We start from the raw sequence: 25,586 nt of genomic DNA, 5'->3' as shown, positions 1-25,586 counted from the left end.
TATGGCTTTCCCAGGAAAAATCATGGTAGATAGTGAGACCCAGAAGCTTGAATGAAAGGACTTCTTCAAGAGGTTTGTTGAGAAAGTATATGGTGGGGTGGGGGAAGGTTCCAGACGGTCCTTTTGGAGAGACATAGTGAGAGTGTGAGATTTGTCAGAGTTGAAACACATGTTCTACATGTTGGACCAGTTTGTGATTTTATCCATATCTGCAGAGAGTGAAGAAGCTGCTGCTTGCTGATCTGAGAGATGACAGATGGTACAGCAGAGGGTGAATTCATCACGAAAGAGATAAAGAGGATTTTCCAGAGTCAGAGAGATTGTTGATGAAAACCAGAAATAGAACACGGCCCAGGACACTGCCTTGAGGAACTCCTGTCTGGACAGGAAGAAGGGATGAGAGAACTCCATTAAGTGCCCCACATTGGCTGTGGCAGGAGACGAAGTCTGCGAGTATTGAGTGGAGATGGCCTTGAATACCAGAGGAAGAGAGTTTGGTAAGCAGGGCAGGGTGCCAGACCATGTCAAAAGCACGCAATATGTCAAGGGAGATGGCTCTGATTTCATATCTGGCATTGAGGATCTCAATCCATTGTTGAGAGAGCAGAAGCAGCATCTCCAGGGTAGAGTGACATGGTCTAAATCCAAAAATCTCCTCTATTCATTTTTATTTTCTCATGTGAGACAGTAACCTCAACAGGTCCTCTCTAATTTATTGCACACTGCAGTGACCAGTTTTACTTTTATTTATGGTAATAGCACAGTTGATTCTGTGCTTTGCGGGGCATGGCTAAATGGATATGAGTTGAGAATTGCCAATATTTTTTTTGTACCAGTGTGTCTAATGCGTATGCAAACCAAGCAAGAGAAAGTGGTTTGTTGGTCTTTTCTTTGTATTGAGTCTTTCAAAGACAAACTGTTGGTGTGTGTTCAGCATTTCTTTGAAGATAAATTAACACGTGGCATCGTCTTCTAGCATTTAAGTCCTCAGGTGTTTATTCATGAGCTTCATAACCTGCTTACTTGACACTCACTGGAAGGTCCATTTTTTGTTCTTTATCCTTTCATTGCCACAGGTAGGGGGCAAATTGAGAAAGTGTAGAGGTGTTGTGTTGTTAACACTTGGCAAGGATACATTGGTTATTGATTTGATAGCCTGCAGGCTCTGACAGAGCCAGCTGTACAAAACAGATGAATGTATTTGAAAGCCAAAAATTCATGCATACACACAGCGATACACACAAAGAACTTTGGTGCAGAAAGAGGACGTTCAACCCATCATGCCTGCACTACATCAACCCCAATATCGTCACCCATACACAAATATGCCACCTACCATCCACACAAGTCAATATCCTCAGATCCCTTTATCTATAATTCAATGGGGTGAGTCATTAATGCACCAAAATTATGCTTTCCTTTTACAAAAACATAATTTATACTGGACTTTATAAATGTGAACATATTCATTTTTGGTCACAAGAATTTTAAAACACTTAAATTGGAAGGTTGCTTGATTATGGAAAATTTTTCACTGAAGATAAAAACAAGACACCAAATAATTCAGATATATATATATATATATATATATATATATATATATATATATATATATATATATATATATATATATATATATATATATATATATATATATATATATATATATATATATATATTGTTGTGGTTACCAAATTCGCAAACCACCATTCAGGTCCCTTCGGTGAGGTATTTCGGTAAGTACATGTGTAGTTAGGCCCAAACCCGTTGTCTAGTGGGAATACATGTCATTTATGCGTGCTGCGACTCTTCAGGATAGCTGTTTTTCTTTTACAATCTTTAATTTGGACCAACCGCCATTGTTACCACCACCGACTACCACATCAACCACCCACCGCCACGACCTTCACGTCACACCTCGCAACCGTCGCATCACCACCGTTCTTGCGCCGCTTGTGGGTACCGGTGTTGGACTCATGCAGGGCGCGCGCCGAACAGCGTGTACAAAACCACGGATTTTCCACTTCAAAAACGGATCAAAAACGACACACGCCCACTTTTGTTCCGTCCAATCGGTGAGCGAGGGGCGATTTGGCCCCGCCCCCAGGGCGTTGGAGGGCGATCGATATATGCAAATTTATGGATCAAAAAGCATTCACGCCCACTTTTTCTCGGGCCAATGGGGAGCGAGGTGAAAGGTCGAAGGGAGGGGGTCAAAGATGAGAAGGCGAAGCCACGGGGCTTATATAAGCGACCGCGTTTGTAAGTCAAGTGGATGAGAGAGTTAAGACTTCGCGGGCGGTGGAGTTGGCAAGAAGGAGCTGGTCGTCGTGTGCGTTGGAGTCGAAGCGGAGGGGACAGAGCTGTGGAGAGGCGGCGAGGGCAGACGAGGGGGTGCTCGCGTCGTGCAGGGAGCTGCACCCCAGGGAGGCCGACGGCGCGACCTGCTCGAGGTGGAGACGCTCGTCGCGGGACTCGAGGCAGAGTGGAAATCCTCTATACCCCGAGCATCAGCAACCCCCTCCTGTTTCCCCTCGCGCTGAGATAGTGCGACCAAGGGGGCCCCTTTTCCCATCCCCTACCAGACACTGCCCGCGAGGCCCGCGGAGTTGAGGCACCATCGCCGCTCCGCGTCTCATCACCAGACGGGTAGGCCCGACCCGGTCTCGGCCTCAGGCCCGCCTCATCTTTGAGGGTGTTCTTTTCCTTGGTTTTGGGTATGTGTTGTCGGCGCCGTCTGTGAAGTAAAATTGTATAAGTGTTGCCGTGTGCTCGCGTAATCGGTATTAGATCTGCATTGTCGCATTTGCTTTTTGTGTAAATTGCATTGTGTTTTTCTTTTCTATGTGCTTTTGGTGGAATTGAATATGTGTGCTTTCCGTTCGTCGCGAATAAATGTGCTTTGTGTTGAACTGTTTCCCGCTTCGCTTCGTCATTTCTTTCATTGAATCCTCATCTTGCTTCACGTAAAGGGTTGGTAGTGGGCTGAATACGCCCGATAATTAATCGAACCGTCGAGGCCGACGATAACACCGCTCGGTTATCCCGATAGTACGGAACGGGTCGCTTAAGTGGCCCGTGTCCGAAGTCGACCTGCGGCGAGGTGCGATCGCCCGGTCTACCCTCCGCGTGGGTACTTAGGTAGGTCGAATTTGGCGAGCAACCCTATCCCACGCGGGGGCTGATTGGCTCGATCGCGGTGAGACCGAAAGGTCCACCCGTGACTGGTTCCCGGCGTTAGTCCGAGAGGGTCACGACTGGATTGTCCGTCCGGTGGGCGACGTGCCGCGATTCGAGTTACGTGGCCGTCAGCACGCCGGCGGGCGCGAATCCGCAACACTGGTGTCAGGTCGTGCGATACAAATCCATCGCCCTCCTCGCGGCACTGGTATCGGAGAACAGGAAAACGGGCTCTCCTGTCTCCGGCTAAATTCACGGGAATCGGTCCAGGGGTGAGAGAAGCGACCCCCGATTCCCTCCAAATTACGAGCGATTCAAATTAACCCTTCACGAGAAGCAAGATGGCGTCTCAAGGCGAGCGGGAGCCGGGGGTATTAGAAATGTATATGTGTAGTAATGTAGAGTCCATGGTCCAGGATGGAATCCCCGTGCAGGAAATGTTGATTGTGCAGGAACACGGACTCGCCCAACTGAACCCAGAGCCCGAAATGGGTGCGGCAGCGGCCGCGGTGTATGACACCTCCCCCCGCCCCTCTCCACCAAAACCCCCCGACCCTTGCCGAAACGACTCACTCAAGCGCACCCGACATGGCCCAGTTATGCGCCATGCTGGCGGCAATGACAGAAAAGATGGATACAAATACAAATGAAATGAAAAACGAAATGAAACACATGAACAAGCAAATGAATGAAGTGAAAACGACGATGGATGCGAATACACAGCAAATAAACGGAATGGAAGCAAACATGAAGGAGGAAATGAAAAAGCTACGGGGTGAGACGCAGAACATGGGCCGATGCCTGCAGGCGGGCATGAAGGCCGTGACCAGGGAGATAGAAATGGCGACTCCACGTGTAGAAGCAAACGAGCTGGAAGGGGGTGCAACGGCTGACAGGCCCGCGGTGGAGGCGGGTAAAAAAATAATTCGGGGGGCGTGTTGGGCGAGGGTCGTGACAGAAGAATCCACGGTGACCAAAAGGGAAAAATTAAATGGGTAGACTAAAACGTGTGAGACGAGACACGAGGTGACGACAACAGAAACTTATAAATGTATAGAGACACGGGAGACAGAAAAAATAGAGGAGAGACTGCACGATGAAGACGGGGTAAGTGACGCACACACACACACGGAGGTAGTGGAGGATAATGGGGGTGAGCTGGCGGACTGGGTAGGGACCCAGTGCGAGCACCTGGATGGTCTCCTCCAGGAACGAGGGGAGGGAGTATGCCCCCTTGAGGCGAGTCACGACCAGGTGAGTTCGGTCGTGCTTTGCGAGGTTGAGGGGAGGAGTGCTGTGGACAGGTGCACGGAGAGCTTGGGGGGTATAGAGGCCCCGGAGACCCTTGTGGGGACACGAATCCCCAGTGTGGTTGTCCCGGTGTGTGTGGTGCAAGGTGTGAGTGCGTCCCTGTGTGTGGTGCAAGGTGTGAGTGCGTCCCTGTGTGTGGAAGCGACCCCGTGTGTGAGTGGTGTGGTGGCGATTGTGCCGGAGTACGTGCTTCCCAGCACGCCTTGTGTGAGTAGTGAGGCACAAGTGAGTGGAAGGCCGCGAGTGCGTGGAGCCACGTGTGCGAGGGAGGTAATGGCATGCGTGAGTGAACGGCCGTATGCAAGGGAGACCGTTTGTGTGAGAGAGCGGTATGTAAGGGAGATGTCGGTTGGCATGCGGGAGCACGCAGCCGCGTCTCCCGGTGTGAATGTAATGGTGTGGAGTGTGAGCGTCGTAACACGCAGGTGTGCGTGGGTGGAATGGAGACGACGACGACGACATGTGAGTAAAGAAAGCCGAGTAGCGGCTGTAGTTGTTTCGGGGACCGTGCCGGGTTCACCCAGCAGTGAGCACGAGGTCTATGCTGTGCAACGCACGAGGCCGCCACGTGCTCGCTTGTGAGAGTGAAGTCCCGGTCCGGAAACGCACGCGGTGGATTTGCTGATCCCGCGGACGGACAAAGTTTAGGCAGGTAAATGGATTTGGACCGGACGGGTTCTCCACGCGATCGTGTGTGTTAAGCTCCAACGGGCAAAGCACATGTGTTCGCGTGGGGAACCCCTCGAGACGTGGGGCTTGTGTTTTTTTTTATGCGCACGGTGACGCCATGGCTGCACGTGGGGTTGGAATCCGGCAGGAGGGGTATCTCTGCCGGATGGTACCGTCCAAGGAGGGACGAGGAACACGTGCAGCTGCATGACGTCACGGGCAGGTGCAAAGTGCGCGAGTTGCCGCGCTGGTGCTGCGCATGTAAAGGAAAAAAAAAAGAAAAAAGCAAGCCTCACTTTCGGGTGCAGAGGATTCCTGGGCAAGGGGTGGAAGACCCCCTTGACCTGGGCACAGGATGGAAACTAGTTAGGGGGAAGGGTTAGCTTAGTTAGACCGACTTCATGGGGCAGGGGTAAGTCCTCATGGAGTCCGTGGAATGGATTAGTTAGAGGGATTGTAGCCAGATTTAGGTTGGGAAATAAAATGATTGATTTGGAGACAGAGACAGACTTGTGAATGTGTAGTGGGGACGTAGTTTAGCTACGTAGTGTTAAAAGGAACGTGCTATAGTTTAAGGGACGACGTGGGAGCACGAGTTAGTCAGGGGATGTAGTTAGAAGGATGGCAGAGTTCAGCAGTGTGTGTGTGTGTTGAAGAGTTGTGGGTTGTGAGGTGAGTACGTGTACATGTTGAGTGAGTGAGGCCAGCGGGTCTGTGTGTATGGAGCGAATGGGGAATGCATGGTGCGATGAGTGATTGGGGGAAGGAGTGACTCCCGCCCAAGGGACCCCGGGGTCAGTATAAAGTGAGTTAGGGGGTTAGTTAAATTGAAAAATGGAAGTCGTTTTGTTGTTGGTGGGAATGTAGGCTCGAAACCCATTTGGAGGGGTGCAGGAGCCCTGTTGACGGGCTTGGGAGCGTGGCTGCGAAAGGTGAGTATCGCTGAGTGGATACCCCGGGCACCAGGCTCGTCGGCCGTGGTAGGCCAAGGGCCCATGGGGGGCCGGGATAGCGTAGTGGGCACGGGTGCGCCTGCTTGGTGCGGGGGCCCGGGGCGCCATTAGCCGCGTGGGCAGTGTTGTGGGCAAGGGTGACCCTCGGAAAGGGGCCTGGGAAGCCAGCCTGCCACGTGTGCGTTTCAGGGGAGGTGCCATGGGGGGCACTCCCCGGTGTTAGGGAGCTGGTAGGCTCGGAGGCAGTGTAGTGCCCGGGGGTGCCATAGCGGGAGATTCGGCAGAGGGTCGTGCCTGCCAAAGGGAGCCACGTGTCCCAGCCAGGAGACCGTGTGAGGGCACGGAGAGAAAATTGGGGGGCGAGGGCGAAATTGTGAGGACACCAACACAGGCGACGGGAATCTGGGTTGTTAGAACCAATAGTTTAAGCGAGAGGCGCTTGTTGAAAGCCCCGGGGTAGTTTAATAGTTAAATGGATAGGGTAGATTAGGAAGTGTACCCCTCCGCACCATCCATCCCCTCGCTGTCGTTGTGGGCCGCTGGACCCACTTTGGTTATAGATCGCCGAACTCTGGGGAGGCCATTCTGAGGCTTCGTTGGGCCTCGACACAGGACGTTAGCTCTCCCTTATTCCCCTCCGGGAAGGGAACGTAGGGGTTGGGAGTAGGCTAGGTGACAGAATAGGTCAGCCGAACAAGGACGATAAAGGGGGTTAGGGGACGATTTATAGTGGGGAAGTAAACATAAAAATAAAAATAAAAAAATAAGTGGGGGCTAAATTGGTTTTTCACAAATTAAGGGAGTGGGTATGTACAGTGACAGGCAAAGGCGATAGGTTGGGAGGGAGACAGGTAGGTAGGTCCGAGCCCGCCTTCCAAGTGGCCAGCACCACCGCACTCCCTCCACCAACCTCCACTGAACGGCAAAGGCTGGCCAACTTCATCGGCTGGCCGTGTTTTGCTTCAAGGCGGAGGCCGGCCAACTTCAGCGGCAGCTGTTGTTTTGCTGCGAGGCCTGTGCCGGCCAGTTCATCTGCCGGCTGTGTTTGCCTGCAGCGGCCTTCTTCTGCGGGCTGTGTTTGCCTGCTGCCTTTGCCATGCCATGCCCACTGCCCAGGTTCACCAGCCCCGTTGAATTTTTGCTTTGCCCACCCCCCCCCCCCCCGGTTCATTGCCATGTGCGCCAGGATCGTAAAAGCAACAGTTTGCAAGCTGCAAGAACTGCCCTGTTGGCAGCTACAACACGGGCCTGCAGTGGCGGCCCGTGCACCGTGTTTGTGTTCACCCATCCATTCGTTGTGCTCATTGCGTGTGCCACTTGAGCTGGCACGGAGACTGCGTTGTGCAGCCCATGCACCGTTGTGGTTCACTGCGTTCAGTTCAAAAGGGAAGGCCTTGGACTGCGTGTGAGCAGCCAGCCACGTTCCCTGTCACCTGCATTGTTTGAGCCAGAGACTGCATGTGGGCAGCCTGGCTCCCTGCTAACTGCTTTTCTTTTGCAGAGTTCAGTGATCCTGGGCCATGGTTTAGTGTAAAATTTGTAAGTTAAGGTTAAGATGTACTGTACATATGAGTGCGCCCCCGGCATGTCTGTCCTAGCGCCGGCAATTTTATTTAAGTCGTCCGTGTGAGTGAGTTTGTTTAGATAGTTACGCAGCCCTCAGGTTATTTATTTTGGGGACACGAATACCATGAATGTCGCACTCAGGGATCCGTAGGTAAAATGTACTAGGGGAAAACTACACATGATGGCACACGAAAATTTGACGACTCGGGACGAGTCTGTAAAAAGGGGAGGGGGTAGTGTTGTGGTTACCAAATTCGCAAACCACCATTCAGGTCCCTTAGGTGAGGTATTTCGGTAAGTACATGTGTAGTTAGGCCCAAACCCGTTGTCTAGTGGGAATACATGTCATTTATGCGTGCTGCGACTCTTCAGGATAGCCGTTTTTCTTTTACAATCTTTAATTTGGACCAACCGCCATTGTTACCACCACCGACCACCACATCAACCACCCACCGCCACGACCTTCACGTCACACCTCGCAACCGTCGCATCGCCACCGTTCTTGCGCCGCTTGTGGGTACCGGTGTTGGACTCGTGCAGGGCGCACGCCGAACAGCGTGTACAAAACCACGGATTTTCCACTTCAAAAACGGATCAAAAACGACACACGCCCACTTTTGTTCCGTCCAATCGGTGAGCGAGGGGCGATTTGGCCCCGCCCCCAGGGCGTTGGAGGGCGATCGATATATGCAAATTTATGGATCAAAAAGCATTCACGCCCACTTTTTCTCGGGCCAATGGGGAGCGAGGTGAAAGGTCGAAGGGAGGGGGTCAAAGATGAGAAGGCGAAGCCACGGGGCTTATATAAGCGACCGCGTTCGTCAGTCAAGTGGATGAGAGAGTTAAGACTTCGCGGGCGGTGGAGTTGGCAAGAAGGAGCTGGTCGTCGTGTGCGTTGGAGTCGAAGCGGAGGGGACGGAGCTGTGGAGAGGCGGCGAGGGCAGACGAGGGGGTGCTCGCGTCGTGCAGGGAGCTGCACCCCAGGGAGGCTGACGGCGCGACCTGCTCGAGGTGGAGACGCTCGTCGCGGGACTCGAGGCAGAGTGGAAATCCTCTATACCCCGAGCATCAGCAACCCCCTCCTGTTTCCCCTCGCGCTGAGATAGTGCGACCAAGGGGGCCCCTTTTCCCACCCCCTACCAGACACTGCCCGCGAGGCCCGCGGAGTTGAGGCACCATCGCCGCTCCGCGTCTCATCACCAGACGGGTAGGCCCGACCCGGTCTCGGCCTCAGGCCTGCCTCATCTTTGAGGGTGTTCTTTTCCTTGGTTTTGGGTATGTGTTGTCGGCGCCGTCTGTGAAGTAAAATTGTATAAGTGTTGCCGTGTGCTCGCGTAATCGGTATTAGATCTGCATTGTCGCATTTGCTTTTTGTGTAAATTGCATTGTGTTTTTCTTTTCTATGTGCTTTTGGTGGAATTGAATATGTGTGCTTTCCGTTCGTCGCGAATAAATGTGCTTTGTGTTGAACTGTTTCCCGCTTCGCTTCGTCATTTCTTTCATTGAATCCTCATCTTGCTTCACGTAAAGGGTTGGTAGTGGGCTGAATACGCCCGATAATTAATCGAACCGTCGAGGCCGACGATAACACCGCTCGGTTATCCCGATAGTACGGAACGGGTCGCTTAAGTGGCCCGTGTCCGAAGTCGACCTGCGGCGAGGTGCGATCGCCCGGTCTACCCTCCGCGTGGGTACTTAGGTAGGTCGAATTTGGCGAGCAACCCTATCCCACGCGGGGGCTGATTGGCTCGATCGCGGTGAGACCGAAAGGTCCACCCGTGACTGGTTCCCGGCGTTAGTCCGAGAGGGTCACGACTGGATTGTCCGTCCGGTGGGCGACGTGCCGCGATTCGAGTTACGTGGCCGTCAGCACGCCGGCGGGCGCGAATCCGCAACAATATATATATATATATATATATATATATATATATATATATATATATATATATATATATATATATATATATATATATATATATATGATGGGTTTGTATTTGATCAGCTTCATGGTGACAAATATCCAAAATAACTCGAATTTAAAAAGGAAAACTAAAGTCACACTTCAGTTTATTTTTTGGAATTACAAATCTATTTCAATAATAATACATTCACACCAAATTATTTGATGAACGAGGTGCTTGATAAACTACCATGAAAAGGCGAGGTTTTATTGTGGTATTAAAAAATTCTGGATCATTGATAATTCCAAACCTGTAATCGACAGTATCCACGAAACATATATATGTTAATACACACGCATACATATATTAGCAAATACAACCCCTCGCTTCGCAGACGGGTTAATAAAGTGGGGGGAGGGGGATTTTGAGAGAGAGAATGAAGGAATGAGCCTGAGCCTGGTGTGGCTCAGTGGTTAAGGCGGTGGGTTGGGATCCTTGGGGTCCTGAGTTCGAGCCCCACTGGCCGCTGAGGTAGCATTAGGGGGGTTGACTCAGCCTGTCATCCTTCCGAAGGTCGGCGAAATGAGCAGCAGTATACTGGTAATTATCCCTGCATGCTCAAAGGCGACTAAAGGGTTGGTGTCAGGAAGGGTATCTGGCCGTAAAAACATTGCCACAAGAAATGGTACCGTGATTAGAGCCCGCAAAAAGCTGACCCCTGCTCAGGGATAAAGGCTTTCAAATGGTGTGATGTGAGACGGAGACGGAGACAGACACGGCAGATGTAGGGTGAGAGGGGGAAGGGAGGCAGAGAGGATGAAGAGGGGGGAGGAGGGGAGAGCAACACTTCACCAAAAGTTGGTATTCACTGTGGGAGGGAGGTGTGTGTGTGTGTGTGTGTGTGTGTGTGTGTGTGTGTGTGTGTGTGTGTGTGTGTGTGTGTGTGTGTGTGTGTGTGTGTGTGTGTGTGTGTGTGTGTGTGTGTGTGTGTGTGTGTGTGTGTGTGTGTGTGAGTGAGAGAGAGACTCCGACATACACATAGCGACAGAGGTGTGGGAGGAGAGTGCTGCATTTTATGAGGAGGGGACAGAGTGATAGGAAAGGGTGGGGGAAAGGAGGGAAAAAAACAAAAAAAAAAACGTGTCAGAACAGCTGTGCATACAATGACACAACAGAGTTTGTAGAATAAGTAATAAACAAACAGACAGAAAGCAGTGAAAACATAACCTCCTTTACCTTCAGTGGTGGAGGTAATTAAAAGTCCTTTGTCTTTAAAGGGACTTTTGTTGAAAAGACTCACTGTTGCAATGTTTCTTCTCTCCAGTCTCTTCATTCGCCTTTATTGCATCCCTCAAGTAATGTCTTTATTTGCATCTCTGACCTAAAAATGGGGGAAAAAACCCAGTTTGCAATGCATGTTCATTTTCCATCAATTTTCTGACTTTTCCGAATTCGGTGCAAATTCACTCATCTCACCCTCCCTCTCAAAGCAACCATCACACTCTTCCCCCTCTAAGCTTCACTCAGGCTGATTTGCAGGGTCCCCAAGCAGCCATCAAACTTCAAGACTGGTCTCCCATCGCTACTTTCTCCAACATCAACTCATCCTGGGAATTCTTTCAAAGAAATTTACTCTCCCTCATGCACAGATTTATCCACTCTCGTCTTTAGTCGTCCTACCCTTTGTCCCGCCCATGGTTCAGTGAAGCTTGTGGTGAGGCAGTTGTCCTGAAACAACTTGCCCTTGCCTCATGGAAAGCAAATCCAACTTAGGGTAATCTTCGTTCCTTCCATAAAGCTCAGAACAAGTGTATGTCTACCCTCAAGAGAGCCAGAAAACAACATCTTTCTAATCTCAAGTCTGAACTCTAAAACCTCTCTCCCTCCTTAAAATCCTGGTGGCATTTAATCAAATCTGTTTCTGGTGTATGTCCCCCCTCCATCCCCTCTCCTACCTCAAATGGCCACACTGCTGAAACTGCACTTGAAAAGGCTGAATGTCTAAACTCAGTGCTTGCATCTAAATCTGGTGTTTGAAACCCATTGCTTTCTTTACCCACCTTACCCAGTCACACCCAGCTGTCCCTGGACTCTGTGTCCTTTTCCTCTGACAAAGTGGGGATCTTACTGTCAAACCTCGCCTCAGATTCTGCAACCAGTCCAGACGGCATCAGCCCACGTGTCCTAAAAACCTGCTCTTCTGCTCTTGCTCACCCTCCCTCTGTTCTATTCACCCTCTCATTTTCTCAAGGTCATCTGCCATCCGCTTGGAAATCAACAAACATTACCGCTCTGCATAATATAGGTGTAAAAACAGATCCCTGCAATTACAGACCAATCAGCCTTCTCCCAATCATCAGCAAGGTTATGGAATTCATCATCACTTCAGACAGTAAATCCTTCGTCATCTCCAATGACTTGATTTCTGATCATCAATTTGGTTTCAGAACAGATCACTCTACCCTGTATATGCTGCTTCTGCTCTCCCAACAATGGATGGAGGTCCTTAATGTCAGACATGAAATCAGAGCCATATCCCAAGACATATCACGTGCTTTTGACACGGTCTGGCACCCTGCCCTGTTCAACAAACTCTCTTTCAATGGTATCCAAGGCCATCTTCACTCATGGCTCACAGACTTCCTCTCCTATCACAGCCAACGTGTGGCCCTACATGGAGTTCTCTCATCCCGTCTGCCTCTCCAGGCTGGAGTTCCTCAAAGTAGCGTTCTGGGCCCTGTTCTCGTTCTGGTTTTCATCAATGATCTCATCGACTCTCTGGAAAATCCTCTTTATCTCTTTGCTGATGACTCCATCCTCTGCCGTACCATGTCATCCCTCAGACCAGCAAGCAGCAGCCTCTTCACTCTCTGTAGATCTGGATAAAATCACAAACTGGTCCAAAACATGGAACACGTCTTTCAATCCTGACAAATCCCACACTCTCACTTTGTCTCTCTGAAAGGACCGTTTAGAAAACCCCTCAATCAACTTTCTGAACAATCCTTTAGAAGTAGTCCTTTCATTCAAGCTTTTGGGTCTCACTATCTGCCATGATCTTTCCTGGGAAAGCCACGTTTCCAACCTGGCCTCCAAAGCCAGTCGCCGACTGGGCATCCTCTGTCATGCAAAGTCCTTCCTCTGCCCACCTGAGCTCCTGACCACATCCAAAACTTTTATCCACAGTGTGATGGAGGACTGCTCTCCCCTCTGGGCTGGTGCACCCGACTCTCACGTTTCTCAGCTTCACGCTGTGGAAACTAAGGTATTTAGGATCATTGGTATCTCCTGCAGTGAGGCTGAGTCTTTGGGCCTCTCACTCTCTCAAAGCAGCCAGGTTGCTGGTCTTTCTGTCTTCTGCCGTCTTCTCTCCGGTCTCGCCCACCCCTGCTCTCTCTGCGATTTGTCCCCACCACATTTCCGCAGGGCGCTCCAGGTCTGCCAGCAACCCCCTTTTTTTAAAACTACCCAAATCACGAATCACTGCTCACCTTCACTCTTTCCTTCCTCTTTTTCCTGCCTTTGGAATAAACTCCCTCATTCTGTTCAATCCCATTCTTCTCTCAAGTTCTTCAAAACAGCTGTTCACCACCACCTCTTATCTTCCCCCATCCAAAACCACGATCTTTTCTACCTCCGTGAATCCACCCCAAACCCACCTCTTCAAATTTCCTGCTTTCCTTCCCCAAAGTTCCCTGTCGTGCGAGATCCTGAAAGTCCCTGTGATGTCGATCTTGTATTCCCCGTGTTACCCCCCCCCAATCCCTCTCTCTTCCACAGATCTCCGAATGTCTCAGTTCCCCACTATTTTGTCCTTCCCTTTCCCACCCCTCTTGTCTTCTCCCCCCTTGTTGTGTGTGCATTGTGTGTTAGCTCTCATACAAGCCTCGACAATGTATACAAAAGAAAAAAAAAAAAGTGAAAACACTTTTTCATTAACTTTGATACGAATAGCTTATACTAATTATCCCAAAAACATAACTTATAATAGCTTCTAAAAATACTAAAAACAGTTTACAACGTTACTGAGCACTTGTACTGCATTGCAATACAAGCAAGATGAAAATGCATTTTGTAGATCATATGAAAATTAAATCACCACTTCATAATGTTTTCCTTCTTGATTTCACACTTGCTAAGTCTGTGATGATATCAGAGAAATGCAACTTTCTCAAAATGTCACATTCCATGGTCATGATGGTAAGGCAGTCGAGACTATCCCAGCCCATGGTGGCTCTCAGTTCATTCTTCATAAGTCCCATAAGAGAGAATGACCGTTCACCGGAGCCATTGGTGCACATCAAGGAAAGGTAAATACGCAAAGCCGTGGCAACATTTGGAAACGTGGAAATCACAGGGTTATTTAAAATGAGGTGAAGGAGGTCAGGAGCTGTTTTGTTATCCTTACCCACAAGTTCTGTAAAGTGATGCATTTCTGTTGGGAAAGATGCATCCAAATCTGAAAGATAAGTGGACACGAGGGCAGCAGATTTTTTTTTCTGAATATCATGTGTTGACATGTCCTGAAACTCGGTCAGAAAGCCAAACACGTTGTGTACATTGACATAGGCTTTTGTTCTGTGCTGACAATGAGATGAAAGGGTATCCAGGATTTTTCTGAAAGTCTCAACACGAAATTTTTCTCTGCCTTGGAGACGCACTTCAGTGTGATTTGGTCCATCTTGCAAAGCACTGTGCAATCGTCTCTCCCGTTGTGTTGCATTCCGGTGCTGACCTAAAAGGCTGCCGCTCGACGATTCAAATCATACCCGCACTAGACATCGAAGTGTCAAGGCCCTGTCACACCTTGACGTTTTAGCCAGCGTATGCCGACGTATGAAAAATTTGCCGAATACGCAGGCACACGTCGAATACGTTATGGGTAAGTTTTGTATACGTTAAGAGCACGCTGAAGCACTCAACTAATGTCATCTCAACTGCTAACTGAAGTATGTCATCTCAACTGCTAATTTTATGGTGCATTCTTCATGATCATTAAAATCATGACTAATGTTTTTAAGATATGATTTTCGAGATTCCAGTAATTTAACCACCAGTGACAGTTCGATGTTTTCTGCTTGGACTGATTTTATAGTTGCGTTAAATCTATCCAGGATTGTATCCCATAAGTCAGCTAGAATGACTGTTTTGATGTGGTCCATATAGCTGCTGAAGTGTTCAGCCATGTGTCTACCTCCTGGTGGTTGATGGTCACTGTCTTGAGCGACTGTATCCAGAGCATTCTTTATCTGCATGAATCCTTTCTTAAACACTCTAGCAGCATCACATCTTACTGACCACCTTGTGTCTGACAATCGCTTGACAACAATGTCATTTTCTCCAAGGTTTTGACGAAGTATTTCCCAGCGATAAGAGGAAGAGGAAAACAAATAGTATATTCCTGTTTGAATACCAAAGAAAGTCATGGTGTCCACACAGCATTCAGCTGCCTTTTTCCCAACCAAATTTAAAGAATGTCCAGCACATGGAATGTAAACGGCGTGTGGATTTATTTCTTTTTGCCACTCTTGGGCACCTTTGTTTTTTCCAGACATGATTGATGCATTGTCATATGACTGGCCTCTGCATTTTGAAAAGTCAATTACATTTTTTTTGACAGTCTTTCAAGATTGCTTCAGCAAGATACTCACATGAATATAATCAGTGATTGGAAGGAAACTCAGAAATCGTTCAACAGGAACCCCAGTCACATGTACATAGCATATAATGATGGTGAGCTGATCTGTGTGGGATATAGGAGGTGTACTGTCAACACTGATAGAGAAATACTTTGCATTGGTTATCTCTTGAAGAACTGCTGATTTTACTTTATTCCCCATCAGTCCAATTAGCTCTTCACAACTACTGGACGAAAGATACGATGAAATTCCACTTCATGGATTTCCAAACCTGGCATGATGGTCTGAAAGGAAAGGATCAAACTGTGATATGAGCTTCAAAATTCCAAGAAAGTTTCCATTATGTGATGAGCCGAGAGTTTCCTAAGTTCCACAAAATGCCAGGTCGCGTTCCGCAAGGAATTTAATGGCATGAACAACATGTTTTATCCCGTTTTGACAGCACTGCTGCTCCTGCTTGAGCTAAATTTCCAGCGAGGTGTCAATTCTCACACCCTCCTGTCACCTTGTACACCACAGAATCATAAATCGTGTATGTTCTGGCAACTGTTCATCTTCCCCGACTCTGATAGTAGCGTATTTCCAATCATCAAATTTTGAATCGGACAATGCACTTTTCTTTGATGAAAATAATTTGGACATAAAGCAAATTGTACACCCTTTTGGCGGCTAGTACAGCAACCGCTCACGATCAACGATTTGCCCATTCTTTATTTAGAAATGCTTTTTGGAAGATGTCAAGTCTGACCCTGTTCACACATTCTCTCTGATGCTACATATCTCTTACAGTGATTCTGGCAACCAGAGGGTACCTGCCTTGTCCAGTACACTCAAAGTGACTCGTCGTCTTTCCATTTAGCTGGATCATCACTGAAGGTAAGATCATCAGGATCAGGATCAGGGTTTTGAGTGGGACGAGATGGTTGTTGTGGAGGCAAGTCAAGTTTATTTTCTGCACCCTGGCCTCGTTCTTTAGCAACCCCATCGTCAGCACTGACAGTTAAACTGGTTCGATCCACTGGTGTTGTTGCTGCATCATCTTGCAATAATGTAAACCCGCAATTGGATAATTTAGGAATTTTACAAAGCAAACTTTTTGGCTTGCTTGCTTTTCTTTTAGTTTATTCCGCTTAGCGTCAGCGCTCTCCATCTTCCGGAATGTCACTCGGTTGCTGCAGTGGAGAGTGGTATTTTGCTCTACCACACACCACTTCCCTGGCTCTTCCAGGAGTGTCTTCGTCGTATCTTTATTTCATTGTCTCTTTCCTTTTGCCCATGTGTCGGTGTTGATGTTGAAAACAATATAATTTTTTTGACAATTCTAAGCTGTATAAAACAATTCTACATCATTCGCAGTTCCAGGATTGCATCATTTTTATGGATGATGCTGATCGCGATCCTCCCAGAAAAGTTCATGTGATTTGTGTGGTATGCCACTCATTGCTTGTCTGGTATTACTTTTTGTGTTTTTAATATAACGTTGTGTTATTTATATTCGACCTTGAATTCCTTTCTCCCATCTCTGCTAACTTTGAGATGACAAGGAAATAAATAATACTAGCTTTATAAATAAATAAATGTATTCCATCATTCATTCGTTTTTTGTGGGCCCCCTGCAGTTTGGGCCCTGGACAAATGTCCCGTTGGTCCTTCCCTAAATACGACCCTATCCCCTCACACTTCTTTCCCCTCCTTTCACGCTGCCTTCCCTTCCCCCATCCGTCCTCGCTCCCCCACCCCTCCTTGCTCCTCCACCCCTCCTCGCTTCCACCTGCCTCCTCACTCACCCACCCCTCCTTGGTCTCCATACCTCCACGCTCCTCCACCCCTCTTTCTCCCCCCTCTTTTTCCCTCCCCCCCCACCCCCGGTCGTCCGGACGATGTTTATCTCCGGACATGTCCAGATGGTGGTTATGGCTGGATGGACCCTCCCCTCATACTGTCATACCTTGCCCTCCCCTCACACTGCCTTCCCTTAACGTATCTGGATGGTGGTTATGTCCAGATTGTGGTTATCCCCGGATGTGTCCTGACAGTGGTCATTTCCAGGTGGACCCTCCCCTCACACTGCCTTACCTTGCCCTTCACTCGCACTGCTTTCCCTTAACGTATCTGGATGGTGGTTATCTCTGGATGTGTCCTGACGGTGGTTATTTTCAGGTGGACCCTCCCCTCATACTGCCTTACTTTGAGCTCCCCTCATGATGCTTTCCCTTGCCATCCCTTGCCCTCCCCTCACACTGCCTTCCCTTAACATATCTGGATGGTGGTTATGTCCAGATTGTGGTTATCCCCGGATGTGTCCTGACAGTGGTCATTTCCAGGTGGACCCTCCCCTCACACTGCCTTACCTTGCCCTTCACTCACACTGCTTTCCCTTAACGTACCTGGATGGTGGTTATCTCTGGATGTGTCCTGACGGTGGTTATTTTCAGGTGGACCCTCCCCTCATACTGCCTTACCTTGAGCTCCCCTCATGATGCTTTCCCTTGCCATCCCTTGCCCTCCCCTCACACTGCCTTCCCTTGATGTATCTGGATGGTGGTTATCTCCGGGTGTGTCCTGATGGTGGTTATTTCCGGGTGGACCCTCCCCTCACGCTCTCTTACCTTGCGCTCCCCTCATGCTGCCTTCTCTTGCCATCCCCTCATGCTTCCTTCCCTTGTCGTATCTGGATGGTGATTATGTCTGTACATTAGGTATTTCTGGATGTGTCCTAATGGTTGTTATTTCCAGGTGGACCCTCAGCTCACACTACCTTACCTTGCACTCCCCTCATGCTGCCTTCCCTTGCCATCCCCTGCCCTCCCCTAATGCTGCCTTCCCTTTCCGCACCACTGCTCACCCCCCCTCTCTCCTTTGTCCCACCTCTCCTCTCCCCTCCTTCTTACTCCCTCTCCTCTCCCCTCCTTCTTACTCCCCCTCCCTTAAATAGTCCCATCAGTGAAGCGACTGGTTGTATTTGCTAGTATGTACAATTCTGAAAGAAAGTCTACTCAAAGACAGCAAAGATATCATCCACGTACCGATAATAGACGGAGGGGCGTTGACCTCCAGGACGTGGATCTGCAAAGGTACGTTTTTCACAGTAACCTACAAAGATGTTTGCCAAGACAGGGCCTCGAGGGGATCCCATCGCTCCACCATCGATCTGAGTATACATTGAAAGTGAACTCAACAGAATGGCTCACCATATTCATTAATTCAACGAAGACAGACTCTGAGATCGGTGGAGGTGTCAAGTCATTCATTATGATGCAGAAGTTGCACACAGATTTCAATCACTTCTGTCAGTGGGACATTTGTGAATCGACTGGCTACGTCAAATGAGCACATTGCGAAATTCTCATTTAGGTGTGTGACGGACCATACATCATCGGCGAAGGTGAAGGAATCTGCAATTACATGTTCTGAGACTGTCCAGATCCACATCCTGGAGTTCAACCCCTCTCCATCTATTATCGTTACGTGGATGACATCTTTTCTGTCTTTGAGTCAACCTCAGCATGTAAAGTCTTCTTGGCATACCTGAACTCTCTTCATCCATCCATAGAGTTCACCTTAGAGGTGGAACACTCTGGCATACTTCCCTTCTTGGATGCCCTGGTTGAGAAATCTGCTGACGCTTATAAAACCACAGTTGACCGTAAGTCTACTCTTATTGGACAGTATACTAGGTGGGACTCTTACAGTTCCTCTAGATATAAGATTGGATTGATTGGTATCTTGGTCAATGGAGCAAGAAAAATCTGCTCCACAGATGAACTCCATGCTGGAATTGAGACCATCAAGACTATTCTTCTTGATAATGGGTATCCTGAACAGATCATCAATAGATATATACACAAATTCCTGAACCCACCAAAGAATCCTGCAATCGGACCTTGTAAATGTCCTCTATACCTACGTCTACCTTGGAAAGGCAAAGTGTCTCAACAGTTTGAAAACAAGATCAAACAGACGGTGTCCCGTTCTTACTACGCTGTTCAAGCATGAGTGATTTTCACCACCTGCCGGTTGGTTCCGTTAGTCCAAAAAGTTGTTCTGCCTGCCTCTCATATAAGTAAGATTATGTTCGAATGTCAGTGCTCGTGTGATGCTAGGTATGTGGGCCTCACATCTTTGAGATTGAAGGACCGCATTGAACAACACGTCTATTTGGGGATCAGATGGGGTCAGTCATCCGAACAGAGGCAACCAACTCAGGCGTGTAAAAATGTACACAGTACGCCAACTATTCCCTGGGCCTTTGCAATTGGTTACCATCTACTGAATAATCCTCAGTGTGCAGAGCAATACTGTATTGGGTGGTTTAAAATCCTGAGTAGAGGATGCAGTTCAGTTCAACTTCGTGCAATGGAGGTCACATTCATCAGGTCAACCAATCCCATTCTTTGTGGACAGAATTTGTCTGAAGTTTATATCTCATCTGACTATGATGGCTTGGCTGTGTGACAACAGTACCGCAGTCAACTTTGAGTCATCGTAAAAACGACCCCCTCCCCCCCAACTATCCCTCAGCTAATTAGCATTACATTTCCGCCAGTATTTTGGTGATTTATCTCCGCCTAATCATTATTCATGATGGTTCATTTCCATCTAGTCATTACTCATGATGCCCGATGGTTCCACCAATCAAATAATCCCATCCTTTCTTTCTCTCAATCAATCAAAGTTGAGCACATTACATTGCAACTTTATAAACAAGAGATTGGTGCTTCTTGTTCATCGGATTGCATTTTCTCCTGAGGAGTGGAAGTCGAAAAGCTTTGATAATGTCTATTCTATTGAAATGCATGTTGGAGTTATCATAAGGAGCCCAAACAAGCAAAAAAGCAAAGAGGAAGTAATCAGGAGGAACCTGGATAGAATTCACATTTCAGCTGCTACTCCTCTACCCTCAAACAGCCTCTACCCTGCAAACACAGCCAAGTGAGCCTTCCTCCCCCCCCCCCCAAAAAAAAATCAAAAAGAACACTGATCAAAAAAATAAACAATTCTGGCTGCCAGACCATGTGTCTGATCAAGTTGAGATTTAAAACATGTTTTCCCCATCACTAGTTGATCATAATTGTGAAGTCTATGTCATTTGATTAAGCGGTTTCAGAGAAAACGTAATTTAATATTTTTCTTCAATCCAATGTGGCTTCCAAACAATGTGACGTTTCATCATTTATTCCTGAACAAATTTGTACACCCAAGGCTTGGGGAAAACTTGTGTGAAGTTTCCCCTCGACCTGTCCAGCTGTTCTGGAGAACATTTTTATTGGTTTCTGGGTAATTCCAATGTGGTTGCCAAACCACATGACCTATGATGTCATATGTGTGAATCTTTTGTTCCTCATGGATAGGTGGTCGATGTGTAAAGTTTTGCCTCAATTAGTTCAGCCACTTGAGATAAAAAAATGACCGTTTTTACAGCCATTTTTCCCTGCTGTGCAGGGGTTTGGCTTTTTCTTGAGGCAATGTTTTATGGCCAGATGCCCTTCCTGACGCCAACCCTGGTCGCCTCTTACGACACACAGGGATATGGTACACCTATTCTAACTGGGGCATACACCGGGACCAGTACACTGGTACTCATTTCGCCGACCTCGGAAGGATGACAGGCTGAGTCAACCCCCTGGTGTTAATTCAGCAGCCAACGGGGCTTGAACTCAGGACCCTTGGATCCCAAGCCGCCACCCTAACCACTAAGCCAACACCAGGCTTAGCCACTTGAGAGAAGAAGATTTTTGAAGGTTTTTAAAAAAAACAACAGTATGGCTGCTGAATCACGTGATGGATGACATCATCAATTTTCTTTTCTGTGGACCATTTTATCAATATCATATGACCATCAAAAATTTTTACACGATCAGATGTAGCGTTCCACACAAGCAATTATGATGTCATAACGAAGGCACCTATGATGTCATAAAAAAAATCATTCCCCATGAGGAGTACTTGCTGTGTGCCAAGTTTCAACTTTTTTCCTTGGTGCGATTTCAGATACAGATGAACAATTTTTTTTCCCATTTTTCCCACCATGGCTCCCACACCACGTGACCTATGACATCATAATTATGATTAAAACATTCTACATGAGTACTCATACCCAGTGTGACCACTCCTCATTTTCATAAATGCCAAGGTGAGCCAATGAAAAAAGCCAAGAATTCACAACGTTTCGGAAAAGTGATGATAACAGAAAACCTATACGCCAAGAAAACCTATAGAAAACCAAGATGCCAAGGTGAACAACGAATAGCCAAGATCTTGTGAAAAAAGCCAAGGAGTGGTCAAGTCAAAATCAGCTGTTCCTGTTGGTTTGCTCTGCTGGGTCGTGAATTTCAGAGCAAAGACTCAACCATGAGCCCAAGTAGCTTTCAAAAGACCTCTGGGATAAAGTTGTGGAAAGGCACAGATCAGGGGATGGGTATAAAAAAATATTTCAAAGGCCTTGAATATCCCTTGGAGCACAGTCAAGACAATCATTAAGAAGTTGAAGGTGTCTGGTACCACCAAGACCCTGCTTAGATCAGGCTGTCCCTCCAAACTGGATGACCAAATACGGAGGAGACCGATGAGAGAGGCCACCAAGAGGCCAAAGGTAATGTTGAAAGAGCTACAGGCCTTTATGGCAAAGACTGGTCACTGTGTGCATGTGACAACAATATCCCAAGCACTCCACAAGTCTGGCCTGTATGGTCGGGTGGCAAGAAGGAAGCCATTACTCAAAAATTCCCACCTTGAGTCCCATTTGAGGGGTGCAAAAAACCCACTCCAGAGATTCTGAAGCCATATGGCAAATGGTTTTGTGGTCTGACGAAACCAAGATGGAACTTTTTGGCTGAGTTGTAAAATGTTACGTTTGGCGCAAACCCAACACAGCACATCACCCGAAGAACACCATCCCTACTGTGAAGCATGGTGGTGGCAGCATCGTGTTATGGAGATGTTTCTCATCAGCAGTGACGGGGGCAATTGTCAGGATAAAAGGGAAAATGGATGGAACAAAATACAGAAAAATCCCAGAGGAAAACCTGCTGCTCTCTGCAAGAAAGCCAAAATTGGGATGGAAGTTTACCTTTGAGCAGGACAATGACCCGAAGCACACAGCCACAGCTACACCAGAGTGGGTAAGGAAGAAAAAGATAAATGTCTTTGAGTGGTGCATTCAGAGCCCTGACCTAAATCTAACAGAAAATCTGTGGCATGACTTGAAGATTGCTATCCATCAATGCTCCCCACGCAACTTGACTGAGCTTGAACAGTTTTGTACTGAAGAATGGGCAAATATTGCCCAATCAAGGTGTGCAAAGTTGGTGGAGACCTATCCAACCAGACTCACAGCTGTAATTGCTGTCAAAGATGCTTCCGCAAATTATTAACCCAGGTGGGGGGGGGGGGGACACTTATCCAACCAAGTTATTCTAGTTTTGTATTTTTAATTAATTTTCTGAAATTTGTAGAATTTGTTTTTTACTTGGAAGTTGTGGGTTATGATGTGTAAATAAAGGTGGAAAAGTTTGATTGAAGGAAATTTAATTCCAGACTATATGGCAACAAAAGGTGAAAAATTTGAGAGGTTGAGGACTTTCTTTTGGCACTGTATTTTTGACAAGACCTTCAGTGTGGTCGAGCCAGGCAAAATATTGTTTTCGCATGTCCCAAAAGCAATTTTAGGTGCACAGTGTGTGCCAGAAAAAAATGATTATTTTGTGTAAATTTAACATTTTCCTGCATTTTATAGCACAAAAACTCGAAAGTGTTGTCCATCAATGTCAATTATGATTACAACATGTCCCAAAAATAATTTTCAGATGTACATTGTGTCCCAGAAAACATCACTTTGTGGGAAAATTGTATTTTTGTTGCATTTTATAGCACAAAACTATTACTGAATGTTCCAGCAAAGCCAAACATGGTTACAGTACACCCCAAAAAGTGCCCAGTGTGTTCCAGAAGAATGTATCACTTTGTGGAAACATCACCACCTTAAATTGCCCACCTTAGGTGGGCAGGAATGGCCACTCAAACCCAGAGGGAAGTGCCCATATTTTTTAGACGTTCTCTCCTTTTGCCGAAGGGCAGGATTGCCGATGATAGTGTGTTTGTGTGTCTGTGCGTATATATATATATATATATATATATATATATATATATATATATATATATATATATATGTATATATATATATGTATATATATATATATATATATATATATATATATATATATATATATATATATATATATATATATATATATATGTACATTTTGTCACAGAAAACATCACTTTGTGGGAAAATTCTATTTTTGTTGCATTTTATAGCACAAAACCATTACAGTATGTTCCAGCAAAACCAAATATGGTTACAGTACACCTACCCCCCCCCCCAAATAAATATATATATATATATATATACATATATATATATATATATATATATATATATATATATATATATACACACACACACACACACACACACACACACACACACACACACACACACACACACACACACACACACAACACATATACATTGTACTATATATATATATATATATATATATATATATATATATATATATATATATATATATATATATATATATACATATACACACACACACACACACACACACACACACACACACACATACAACACATATACATTGTACTATATATATATATATATATATATATATATATATATATATATATATATATATATATATATATATATATATATATATATATATATATATATATGTATGTTTTATCTTTCGAACCACTGATTCACTGACTGACTGAATGAATGACTGACTCACTGACTGATATTAAATATCGTACCTTCCGAGTGGCGGAGAAAGCTGAAATTCTGTGTGCTGATGAACATCGAAGCTGGTACAACAGAAATTTTTTGTAGAGAATCGTCGGCCAACATCCATAAATGAAAATATAAATAAATGAAAAAAGAAGAAAAAGAATTACTGAATGAAAAATCAAATGCAGTTGAGCGACCTGAGACAATCAGGAAGCATGGTTTACATGCCAAAGCAATGTGTGAGCACACCCTGCTTAAATATGTATATATATATATATATATATATATATATATATATATATATATATATATATATATATATATATATATATATATATATATATATATATAATATTGTTGCGGATTCGCGCCCGCCGGCATGCTGACGGCCACGTAACTCGAATCGCGGCACGTCGCCCACCGGACGGACAATCCAGTCGTGACCCTCTCGGACTAACGCCGGGAACCAGTCACGGGTGGACCTTTCGGTCTCACCGCGATCGAGCCAATCAGCCCCCGCGTGGGATAGGGTTGCTCGCCAAATTCGACCTACCTAAGTACCCACGCGGAGGGTAGACCGGGCGATCGCACCTCGCCGCAGGTCGACTTCGGACACGGGCCACTTAAGCGACCCGTTCCGTACTATCAGAATAACCGAGCGGTGTTATCGTCGACCTCGACGGTTCAATTAATTATCGGGCGTATTCAGCCCACCACCAACCCTTTACGTGAAGCAAGATGAGGATTCAATGGGAGAAATGACGAAGCGAAGCGGGAAACAGTTCAACACAAAGCACCTTTTTTCGCGGCACACGGGAAGCACACATATTCAATTCCACCAAAAGCACACAGAAAAGACACAATGCAATTTACACAAAAAGCAAATATAAAAGCGAAAACACAATGCAGAGCTAATACCGACTACCGAGCACACGGCAACACTTATACAATTCTACTTCACAGACGGCACCGACAACACATACCCAAAACCAAGGAAAAGAAATACCCTCAAGGATGAGGCGGGCCTGAGGCCGAGACCGGGTCGGCCTACCCGTCTGATGATGAGACGAGGAGCGGCGATGGCGCCTCAACTCCGCGGGCCCCGCGGACAGTGTCTGGTAGGGGGTGGGAAAGGGGCCCCCTTGGTCGCACTATCTCAGCGCGGGGGGAAACAGGAGGGGGTTGCTGATGCTCGGGGTAAAGAGGATTTTTATTATCCCGCGACGAGCGTCTCCACCTCGGCCAGGTCGCGCTGTCGGCCTCCCTCGGGTGCAGCTTCCTGCACGACGCGAGCACCCCCTCGTCTGGTGTCGCCGCCTTTCCACAGCTCCGTCCCCTCCGTTCCGACTCCAACGCACACGACGAGCAGCTCCACCGCCCGCGAAGTCTTGACTCTCTGTTTCCGACTCTCCTACTCTCCTACTCTCCGCCTCTCGACTCTCCTCCTCTCCTACTCTCCGCCTCTGGACTCTCCTACTCTCCTACTCTCCTACTCTCCGCCTCTCGACTCTCCTCCTCTCCTACTCTCCGACTCTCCTCCTCTCTGGACTGA

General features: G+C 47.1%; 1 protein-coding gene and 1 long non-coding RNA gene across 6 annotated transcripts in view; one reads left to right on the top strand and one right to left on the bottom strand.

The window, feature by feature from the left end:
- LOC147032529 (neuronal cell adhesion molecule-like) overlaps positions 1–25,586 on the top strand; it is a 486,552-nt gene that overhangs the window by 16,699 nt on the left and 444,267 nt on the right. The gene's annotated exons all lie outside the window — the stretch shown is intronic.
- The window catches only part of LOC147032531 (uncharacterized), a 30,261-nt gene continuing 15,149 nt past the window's right edge, over positions 10,475–25,586 (bottom strand). Inside the window, exons 2-3 of one of the 2 annotated variants that reach the window (XR_015055197.1) lie at positions 10,881–10,961; positions 10,475–10,646 (exon numbers count right to left, since the gene is read on the bottom strand). This is a non-coding gene — a long non-coding RNA (uncharacterized LOC147032531). Of the gene's footprint in view, positions 10,962–25,586 lie in introns of both variants that reach the window. The other variant, XR_015055196.1, reaches the window with a different exon arrangement.

The sequence above is a fragment of the Eptatretus burgeri genome, chromosome 2, assembly GCF_056783735.1.
Source record: "Eptatretus burgeri isolate ZD-2024b chromosome 2, Ebu_testis_v1, whole genome shotgun sequence".
In the NCBI taxonomy this organism is placed as follows: domain Eukaryota; kingdom Metazoa; phylum Chordata; class Myxini; order Myxiniformes; family Myxinidae; genus Eptatretus; species Eptatretus burgeri.
Note: the sequence above shows the minus strand (reverse complement) of the source record. Positions and strands in the feature narration are given on the sequence as shown.